Below are 10,296 nucleotides of genomic sequence, written 5' to 3'. Positions count from 1 at the left end.
AATGCTTTCAATTTTTCACCATTGAGGATAATGTTTACTGTGGGTTTGTCAAATATAGCTTTTATTATGTTGAGGTAGTTCCTTTTATCTCTACTTTCTGGAGGGTTTTTATCATAAATGGACGTTGAATTTTGCCAAAAGCTTTTTCTGAATCTATGGAGATAATCATATGCTTTTTGTCTTTCAGTTTGCTAATGTGGTGTGTTACACTGATTGATTTGCAGATAATAAAGGATCCTTGCATTCCTGGAATAAATCCCACTTGGTCATGATGTATGAACTTTTTAATATGTTGTTGGATTCTGTTGGCTAGAATTTTGTTAAGGATAGATGTATTAACATTCATCAGTGTTACTGGCCTGTAGTTTGTGTGTGTGTTTGTGTGTGCGGGTGTGTGTGTGATCTTTGTCTGGTTTTGGAGAAGGAAATGCAACCCAATCCAGTACTCTTGCTTGAACAATCCCTTGGATGGAGGAGTCTGGTGGTCTACATTCAGTGGGGTTGTAGCGTTCGACACGACTAAACTACTTCAATCTTCATTTTGTCTGGTTTTGGTATTAGGATGATTGTGGCCTTACAGAATGAGTTTGGAAATTTACCTTCCTCTTCAATTTTCTGGAAGAGTTTGAGTAAGATAGATGTTAGATGTTATCTACATTTTTGGGAGAATTCATCTGTGAACTCGTCTGGTCCTTGGCTTTTGTTTGCAGGAAGATTTCTGATTACAGTTTCAATTTCCTTGCTTGTGGTGGATGTGTTAAGATTTTCTATTTATTCCTGGATCTTGTTTGGAAAGTTAGACTTTTCTAAGAATTTATCCATTTCTTCCAAGTTCTCATTTTATTGATATATGGTTGCTGATAGTCTCTTATGATCCATTGTATTTCTGTGTTGTCCTTTGTGATTTCTCCATTTTCGTTTCTAATTTTGTTGATTTGATTCTTGTCCCTTTGTTTCTTGAAGAGCTTGGCTAATGGTTTGTCAGTTTTATTTGTCTTCTCAAAGGACAAACTTTTACTATATACATTTTTCCTATGTTCTCTTTTCTTTCTTTTGTATTTATTTCTGCCCTAGGTTTTAAGGTTTCATTCCTTCTACTAACCATGGATTTCTTCACTTCTTCCTTTTCTAGTTGTTTTAGGTGTGGAGATAGATTATTCAGTTGACTTTTTTCTTGTTTCTTGAGGTAAGCCTGTAGTGTTATGAACCTTCCCTTAGCACTGTTTTTACAGTGTCCTATAGGTTTGAAGTTGTTGTGTTTTCATTTTTAACTCGTTTCTATGCATATTTTTCCCTTTTTATTTCCTTTGTGACTTTTGGTTACTCAGAAGCCTGTTGTTTAGCCTCCATATGTTGGCATTTTTAATTTTTTTTCCTGTAATTGAGATCTAATCTTACTGCACTGTGGTAAAAAATGATGATTGGAATGATTTCAATTATTTTTTAATTTACCAAGGCTAGATTTATGGCCTGGGATATGATCTATCCTGGAGAAGTATCAATGTGCAATTGATAAAAAGGTGAAATTGATTGTTTTAGAGTGAAATGTCCTATAGATATGAACTCTGTCTACTGGTCCATTGTGCCACTTAAAGTTTGTGTTTCCTTGATAATTTTCTGTTTATTTGATCTATCCTTAGGTTTGAGTGGGTTATTAATGTCTTCCACTATTATTGTGTTATTGTTAATTTCCCTTTTCATAATTGTTAGCATTTGCCTTACATATTGCAGTGTCCTATGTTGGGTCCATATATATTTATAATTGTTATATCTTCTTCTTGGATTGATCCTTAGATCATTATGTAGTAACCTTCTTTGTCTCTGTTCACAGCCTTTATTTTAAATCTATTTCATCTGATAAAAGTATTGCTACTAGTGGTTTTCTCTTTATTTCTTTCATCCACATTTGCATAAAATGTTTTTCCAGATCTTCACTTTCGGTCACTTTTATGTGTCCCTTGTTTTGAGGTGGGTCTCTTGCAGACAGCATATGTCGTGGTATTGCTTTTGTATGCATTCAGCCAGTCATTGTTTTTTGTTTGGGATATTCAACCCATTTACATTTAAGGCAATTGTTAATAAGTAGTATCCCATTGCCAATTACTTTGTTCTTTAGGGTTTGAATTTATATACCCTTTCTGTGTTTCCTGCCTAGGGAAGATTCTTTACATTTGTTGAAGAGCTTGTTTGCTGGTGCTGAAGTCTCTCAGCTTTTACTTGTCTGTAAAGCTTTTGATTTCTCCTTCATATTTGAATATGATCCTTCCTGGGTACAGTAATCTGGGTTGTATTTTTTCTCTTTCATCTCTTTAAATATGCCCTGCTATTCTCTTCTGACCTGAAGAGTTTCTATTGAAAGATCAGTTGTTCTTCTTATGGGAGTCCCCTTGGGTGTTATTCGGTGTTTTTCCTTGGAGTTTTTAATATCTGTTCTTTGTGTTTGACCGTTGTTAATGTACTGATTCGAGGAGCTTGTGTCGGTGTTCTTATGGGTGGAACTGGGTTTCTTCTCTCTGGATTGTAATGAAGGGTCCAGTAGTGAGTTTTGAGATGTCTATGGGATTTGTGTGACTTTGGGAAGCCTGTATATTGAAGCTCAGCACTATGTTCCTGTGTTGCTGAAGAATTTGTGTGATATGTCTTTCTCTGGAACTTGGCTCGTGGGTGATCCTTGCTCTTAGTGTAGGTAAGGAGGCTTTGGATGATCTCTTATCAGTTAAAGTTCTCTGAAGTCAGGAGTTCTCTGGTGTTCTCAGGTTTTGGGCTTAAGCCTCCTGCTTCTGGTTTAGAGTCTTATTCTCAAAGTAACCTCAAGACTTCTACCTCCATACAGCATCAGTGATAAAACTTCTAGGTTAATGATGAAAAGACTCTCTACAGTGAGGGACACCCAGAGAAGTTTGCAGAATTACATGGATGAGAGAAGAGGTAGGAGGGAGATCGAGGTGACCAAAAGGCGGGGAGGGGGAATCACAAAGGGAGAGAGCAATCGAGCCAGTAAACACTTCCCTATGTGCTCTCTACAGTCTGGAACCCTCAGAGAGGCTAACAGAGTTATATGGAGAAGAGAAGATGAAGTAAAGAGATAGAGGTGAAATGGAGGAGAAAAAGGGGAATCAAAAGGAGAGAGATAGATCAAGGTAGTACTATCATCTCCAGAGCCCAGAATACACAGAGAAGTTCTCAGAGTTGGGTAGAGAAGAGAAGGGGAGGGAAGAAATAGAGGCGACCTGGTGTAGAAAACAGAGAGTCCAAAGGGGAGAGAATAATCAAGTCAGTAATCACACTCCTAGATAAAAATGGGTACTTTAGATTCTTAAAGGTAAAAAATTGATAACAACTACAAAAAAGCAAAGATTAAAAATGTAAATTAGAAGTTGGACTCTCAAAAATACAATATTAATGCAAAACAAAACAAAAAATATATACTTTGGGGGATTTTGCTTTTGTTTTTGTTTAATGTTGTAGTTTTGATGATCTAACCTCTGCTTTTTTGGTTTGGGCAATGTAATAGTATGTGATATAAATGAAAATTATAGGCAGAATCAGTTCAGTTCAGTTCAGTTCAGTCGCTCAGTCGTAACCGACTCTCTGCAACCCCATGAATCACAGCACGCCAGGCCTCCCTGTCCATCACCAACTCCCGGAGTACACTCAAACTCATGTCCACAGAGTCGGTCATGACATTCAGCCATCTCATTCTCCGTCGTCCCCTTCTCCTCCCGCCCCCAACACTTCCCAGCATCAGAGTCTTTGCCAGTGAGTCAACTCGTCGCATGAGGTAGCCAAAGTATTGCAGTTTCAGCCCTAGCATCAGTCCCTCCAATGAACACCCAGGATTGATCTCCTTTCGAATGGACTGGTTGGATCTCCTTGCAGTATAAGGGACTCTCAAGAGTCTTCTCCAACACCATAGTTCAAAAGCATCGATTCTTCGGTGATCAGCCTTCTTCACAGTCCAACTCTCACATCCATACATGACCACGGGAAAAACCATTGCCTTGACTAGACGGACCTTGGTGGGCAAAGTAATGTTTCTGCTTTTCAATATACTATCAAGGTTGGTCATAACTTTCCTTCCAAGGAGCAAGCGTCTTTTAATTTCATGGCTGCAATCAGCATCTGCAGTTATTTTGGAGCCCAAAAAAACAAAGTCTGACACTGTTTCCACTGTTTTTCCATCTATTTCCCATGAAGTGATAGGACCAGATGCCATGATCTTTGTTTTCTGAATGTTGAGCTTCAAACCAACCTTTTCACTCTCCTCTTTCACTTTCATCAAGAGGCTTTTGAGTTCCTCTTCACTTTCTGCCATAAGGGTAGTGTCATCTGCATATCTGAGGTTATTGATATTTCTCCAGGCAATCTTGATTCCAGCTTGTGCTTCTTCCAGCCCAGCGTTCCTCATGATGTACTCTGCATATAAGTTAAATAAGCAAGGTGACAATATACAACCTTGACGTACACCTTTTCCTATTTGGAACCCGTCTGTTGTTCCATGTCCAGTTCTAACTGTTGCTTCCTGACCTGAATACAGGTTTCTCAAGAGGCAGGTCAGGTGGTCTGGGATTCCCATCTCTTTCAGAATGTTCCACAGTTTATTGTGATCCACACAGTCAAAGGCTTTGGCATAGTCAGTGAAGCAGAAGTAGATGTTTTTCTGGAACTCTCTTGCTTTCTCCATGATCCAGCGGATGTTGGCAATTTGATCTCTGGTGCCTCTGCCTTTTCTAAAACCTGCTGGAACATCTGGGAGTTCACGGTTTACATATTGCTGAAGCCTGGCTTGGAGCATGACTTTGCTAGCAGAATAGAGATCTTAAAAATAAAAATTAAAAAAAAAATGATTGTAGTAAAAATACATCTAGGAATTCCTCTGGAGCTGTTGCAGACAGTGTGGGCTCAGTTCAGTTTCAGATAGTTCCTTGTTCGAGCTTAAATGATATAAGGCCCTTCCAGTGTAGTTGGTGTTATCGACAGCATTTATTCTGTTTCACCTGTCACTTCCAACGTGGTTCCTTCTGTTTCATTGGTTTCTTCTGTTCGCTGGTCTCTTCAGTGTCTAATTTCCATCCTAACATAAGGGCAAGACGTGGGCTCTTATTTAGTCTCACTTTTTCAATCATGCTGTGTGGAGGGTGGAACACTGCAAACAAATATCACTGGCGTGTGTGGGGAGTTCTCACAGTGTCTTGGACACCCTGTGGTTGCCCCTGCTTTTGGTGTGTGAGGTTTCCCAGTCTACACTGCTCAGGCTCCAGATAATCCTGCAGGGAGCAGGCCCCGAGTTGTGTGCACTTTCCTGAACTAGGTTACTCAGATTCAAGTTCTCAGGTACTCCCCAAAGATGCAAACTCAGTTGGGCTTTTCTTTGTACCCTTCCCAGTTCTGCACAGGTCAGGCAACCAGGTGTTTGGCGAGCGTGTACTCCCTGGGCAGTGAGTGCGTCTTATCACTTCCCATGTCCCAACTGCTTGGTTTACTGGGTGATAGCCTGAACCGTTTCTCGTGTGCCCTGTGTCTCCGCTGGGGAGCTGATCTCTAGCTGGCCCCCTCCCAATGGATATCAACTGTCCAGAATCCCAGGAAGTCTTGGTTAGCAACTGAAAGGCTGTTTGCAGTTTGATAGGGAATGTTGTCTCTGGACAGAGTTTGCCCCTTTCTTGCGCGGGCTTCCACCCGCTTCCCTCCTGCAGTTGATGGGCTGTCCACATCTGGCTAACTTTCCGGTGGTATTCGCTCAGTCCTTTGTTCTCTGAGCTGGCCCAGCTGTACCTTCAGTTCAGTTCAGTTGCTCAGTTGTGTCCGACTCTCTGCTACCCCATGAATCACAGCACCCCAGGCCTCCCTGTCCATCATCAACTCCCGGACTTCATTCAAACTTATGTCCATCGAGTTGGTGATGCCATCCTGACATCTCATTATCTGTCATCCCTGTCTCCTCCCACCCACAATCCCTCCCAGCATCAGAGTCTTTTCCAGTGAGTCAACTCATAGCATGTGGAGGCCAAAGTATTGGAGTTTCAGCTTAGGCGTCAGACTTTCCAATGAACACCGAAGATTGATATTCTTTAGAATGGACTGGTGGGATCTACTTTCAGTCCAAGGGACTCTCAAGAGTCTTCTCCAGCACCACAGTTCAAAAGCATCAATTCTTCGGCGATCAGCTTTCTTCACAGTCCAACTCTCACATCCATAAATGACCACTGGAAAAACCATAGCCTTGACTGTGACTACAAACCTGGACCTTGGTTGGCAAAGTAATGTCTCTGCTTTTTAATATATTATCTAGGTTGGTCACAACTTTCTTTCCAAGGAGCAAGCATCTTTTAATTTCATGTTTGCAATCAGCATCCGCAGTAATTTTGCAGCCCAAAAAACTAAAGCCTTACACTGTTTCCACTGTTTCCCCATCTATTTCCCATGAAATGATGGGACCAGATGCCATGATATTTGTTTTCTGAATGTTGAGCTTCAAGCCAACCTTTTCACTCTCCTCTTTCACTATTGTCAAGAGGCATTTTAGTTTCTCTTCACTTTCTGCCATAAGGGTGGTGTCATCTGCATATCTGAGGTTATTGATATTTCTCCTGGCAATCTTTATTCCAGCTTGTGCTTCTTCCAGCCCAGCGTTCCTCATGATGTACTCTGCACATAAGTTAAATTAGCATGGTGACAATATACAATCTTAACGTACTCCTTTTCCTATTATGAACCAGTCTGTTGTTTCATGTACAGTTCTAACTGTTTATTCCTGACCTGCATACAGGTTTCTCAAGAGGCAGGTCACGTGGTCTGGTATTCCCATCTCTTTCAGAATGTTCCACAGTTTATTGTGATCCACACAGTCAAAGGCTTTGGCATATGAAGCAGAAATAGATGTTTTTCTGGAACTCTCTTGCTTTCTCCATGATCCAGAGGATGTGGCAATTTGAACTTTGGTGCCTCAACCTGCTTGAACATCTGGGAGTTCACGGTTCACATATTGCTGAAGCCTGGCTTGGAGAATTTTGAGCATGACTTTACTAGCATGTGAGATGAGTGCAATTGGTGGGGTAGTTTGAGCATTCTTTGGCATTGCCTTTCTTTGGGATTGGAATGAAGACTGATCTTTTCCAGTCCGGTGGCCACTGCTAAGTTTTCCAAATTTACTGGCATATTGAATGCGGCACTTTCAAAGCATCATCTTCCAGGATTTGAATCATCTTCCAGGATTTGAAATAGCTCAACTGGAATTCCATCACCTCCACTAGATTTGTTTGTAGTGATGCTCTCTAAGGCCCACTTAACTTCACCTTCCATGATGTCTGGCTCCAGGTGAGTGATTACCCCATCGTGATTATCTTTGTTTTGAAGATCTTTTTTGTACAGTTCTTCTGAGTATTCTTGCCACCTCTTCTTAATATCTTCTGCTTTTCTTAGATCCATACCATTTTTGTCCTTTATTGAACACATCTTTGCATGAAATATTCTCTTGATATCTCTAATTTTCTTGAAGAGAGCTCTTGTTTTTCCTATTCTGTTGTTTTCCTCTATTTCTTTGCATTGACCACTGAGGAATGCTTTCTTATCTCTCCTTACATTTTTTTTTTTTTTTGGAACTCTGCATTCAGATGCTTATATCTTTTTTTCTCTCCTTTGCCTTTTGCTTCTCCTCTTCTCACAGGTATATGCAAGGCCTCCTCAGACAGCCATTATGCTTTTTGCATTTCTTTCCCTTGTGGATGGTCTTCGTCCCTGTCTCCTGTACAATGTCACGAACCTTCATCCATAGTTCATCAGGCAATCTATCTATCAGATCTAGTCCTTTAAATCTATTTCTCACTTCCACTGTATAATCATAAGGGATTTGATTTAAGTCATATCTGAATGGTCTAGTGGCTTTCCCTACTTTCTTCAATTAAGTCTGAATTTGCCAATAAGGAGTTCATGATCTGAGCCACAGGCAGCTCCTGGTCTTGTTTATACTAACTGTATAGAGCTTCTCCATCTTTGGCTGCAAAGAATATAATCAATCTGATTTCGGTGTTGACCATGTGGTAATGTACTTGTGTAGTCTCCTCTTGTGTTGTTGGAAGAGGGTGTTTGTTATGCCCAGTGCCTCCTCTTGGCAAAACTCTATTAGCCTTTGCCCTGCTTCATTCCGTGCTCCAAGGCCAATTTGCCTGTTACTCCAAGTGTTTCTTGACTTTCTACTTTTGCATTCCAGTCCCCTATAATGGAAAGACATCTTTTTTCGGTGTTAGTTCTAAAAGGTCTCATAGGTCTTCATAGAATAATTTAACTTCGGCCTCTTCAGCGTTACTGGTTGAGGCATAGGCTTGGATTACTGTAATATTGAATGGTTTGACTTGGAAATGAACAGAAATCATTCTGTCGTTTTTAAGATTGCATCCAAATCATGAATTTCAGACTATCTTGTTGACCATGATGGCTCCTCCATTTCTTGTAAGGGATTCCTGCCCACAGTAGTAGTTATAATGGTCATCTGAGTTAAATTCACCCATTCCAGTCCATTTTAGTCTGTTAGGGCTTTTTGCGGGATAGTTCTCCCTCTCTTCCCACCCCTCATCCCTGTCCCTGTCTATCACACAGTTAAGGTTGTTTTCTCATGATAGCTCTCTCAGATTGCCCTCAGGGCATTCAGGCCTGGTCCTTACACTAAGCAATGTAGCCTGCTCCTCGCTGTTCAGCCTCCTTTTCCCTGGTGGTAGATGCGAGTGTCTGGGGGTACTTCTCTGCTGGGAGTTGTTGCTAGGCACATAATCTGTGGGTTTTGTGTGTATATATGTATGTATGTGTTTTTCCTCCGAGGTTCGTTGCCCTCTGAGATTCCAAAACTCCACACAGATCTGCCGGAGAGAGGGTTTAATGGTGTTTGGATACTGCTCCATTTTAAGACTCCCTTTCTGGGGTGGATCTCCATCACTAACTCTTTTTTCCTCTCCTTTTATCTTTTATATTCTGTACTACCTCTTTTGAAGAAAATTGGCCACATTTCTGGGTGTCTTTTGTCCTTTGCCAGTGTAAAAAAAATTGTTTTGTGGAATTTGCTCAGTGTTCAAATGTTCTTTCAATGGATTTGTGGGAGAGAAAGTGGTCTCCCCGTCCTATTCCTCTGCCATCTTAGGATCGCACCCCTCACCCCCAACTGATTTTAAATTATGCTAAGTTGGCTGATATAGAATAGGGAGACAAGGAAATTCTGGTACATTCCTAGATAGACTACGGGAGTTTCTCCATAATTTTACTGACATTCACCTTAATACTACAGAAGGAAAAGTTATTCTAAAAATAGATTTCTCACGCTTTTGGCTCCAGATGTCTGCCATAATTTACGAAAACAGGTAATTGGACAATATTAAACGTTAGAAAGTTATGATCAACCTAGAAGGCATATTAAAAAGCAGAGACATTACTATGCCAATCAAGGTCTGTCTAGTCAACGCTATGGTTTTTCCAGTGGTCAGGTATGGATGTGAGAGTTGGACTGTGAAGAAAGCTGATAGCCAAAGAATTGATGCTTTTGAACTGTAGTGTTGGAGAAGACTCTTGAGAGTCCCTTGGACTGCAAAGTGATCCAACCAGTGCATTCTCAAGGAGATCAGTCCTGGGTGCTCATTGGAAAGACTGATGCTAAAGCTGACACTCCAATACTTTGGCCACCTCATGTGAAGAGTTGACTCACTGTAAAAGACTCTGGTGATGAGAGGGATTGGGGACAGGAGGAGAAGGGGATCACAGAGAATGAGATGGCTGGATGGGATCACCGACTCGATGTGCATGAGTTTGAGTGAACTCCAGGAGTTGGTGATGGACAGGGAGGCCTGGTGTGCTGTGATACATGGGGTCGCAAAGAATTACGACTGAGCTACTGAATTGATCCAAAACCTTGAACAACTGTTGCAAACGTATCAGATGCTATATTATTTTAAAGAATATGAGGAGACAAATAGGGGTAATAAATCCAGCAAAAGACTGAAGCCCCAACAATGTCTGTAAGAACTGCTCTGAAACATCCTGAGAAAAATAACCAGAGGGATACAGGTGAAAAGGGATGGGCTTGCTACTACTGGGGAAAGGAGGGGCATCTTCAGAGTGGTTCCTCTCAGGCATCTAAGACACCTCTGGCTCCCTATCTTGTCTGCAAAAGACCACACTAGAGAGAGACTGACCTCTGAGGTATATGCCCCAGTCATCAGACTCTCAAGAGGATTGGGTGCACACACAAGCCCTCATCTTAATAATATCTTAGGAACACCATGTATTAAGCACTGTGCGGGGGCTAATCTGTTG

This window comes from Moschus berezovskii, chromosome Y (genome assembly GCF_049115385.1).
Source record: "Moschus berezovskii isolate FMDL1 chromosome Y, NW_MosBer_1.0, whole genome shotgun sequence".
NCBI lineage: Eukaryota > Metazoa > Chordata > Mammalia > Artiodactyla > Moschidae > Moschus > Moschus berezovskii.
Note: the sequence above shows the minus strand (reverse complement) of the source record.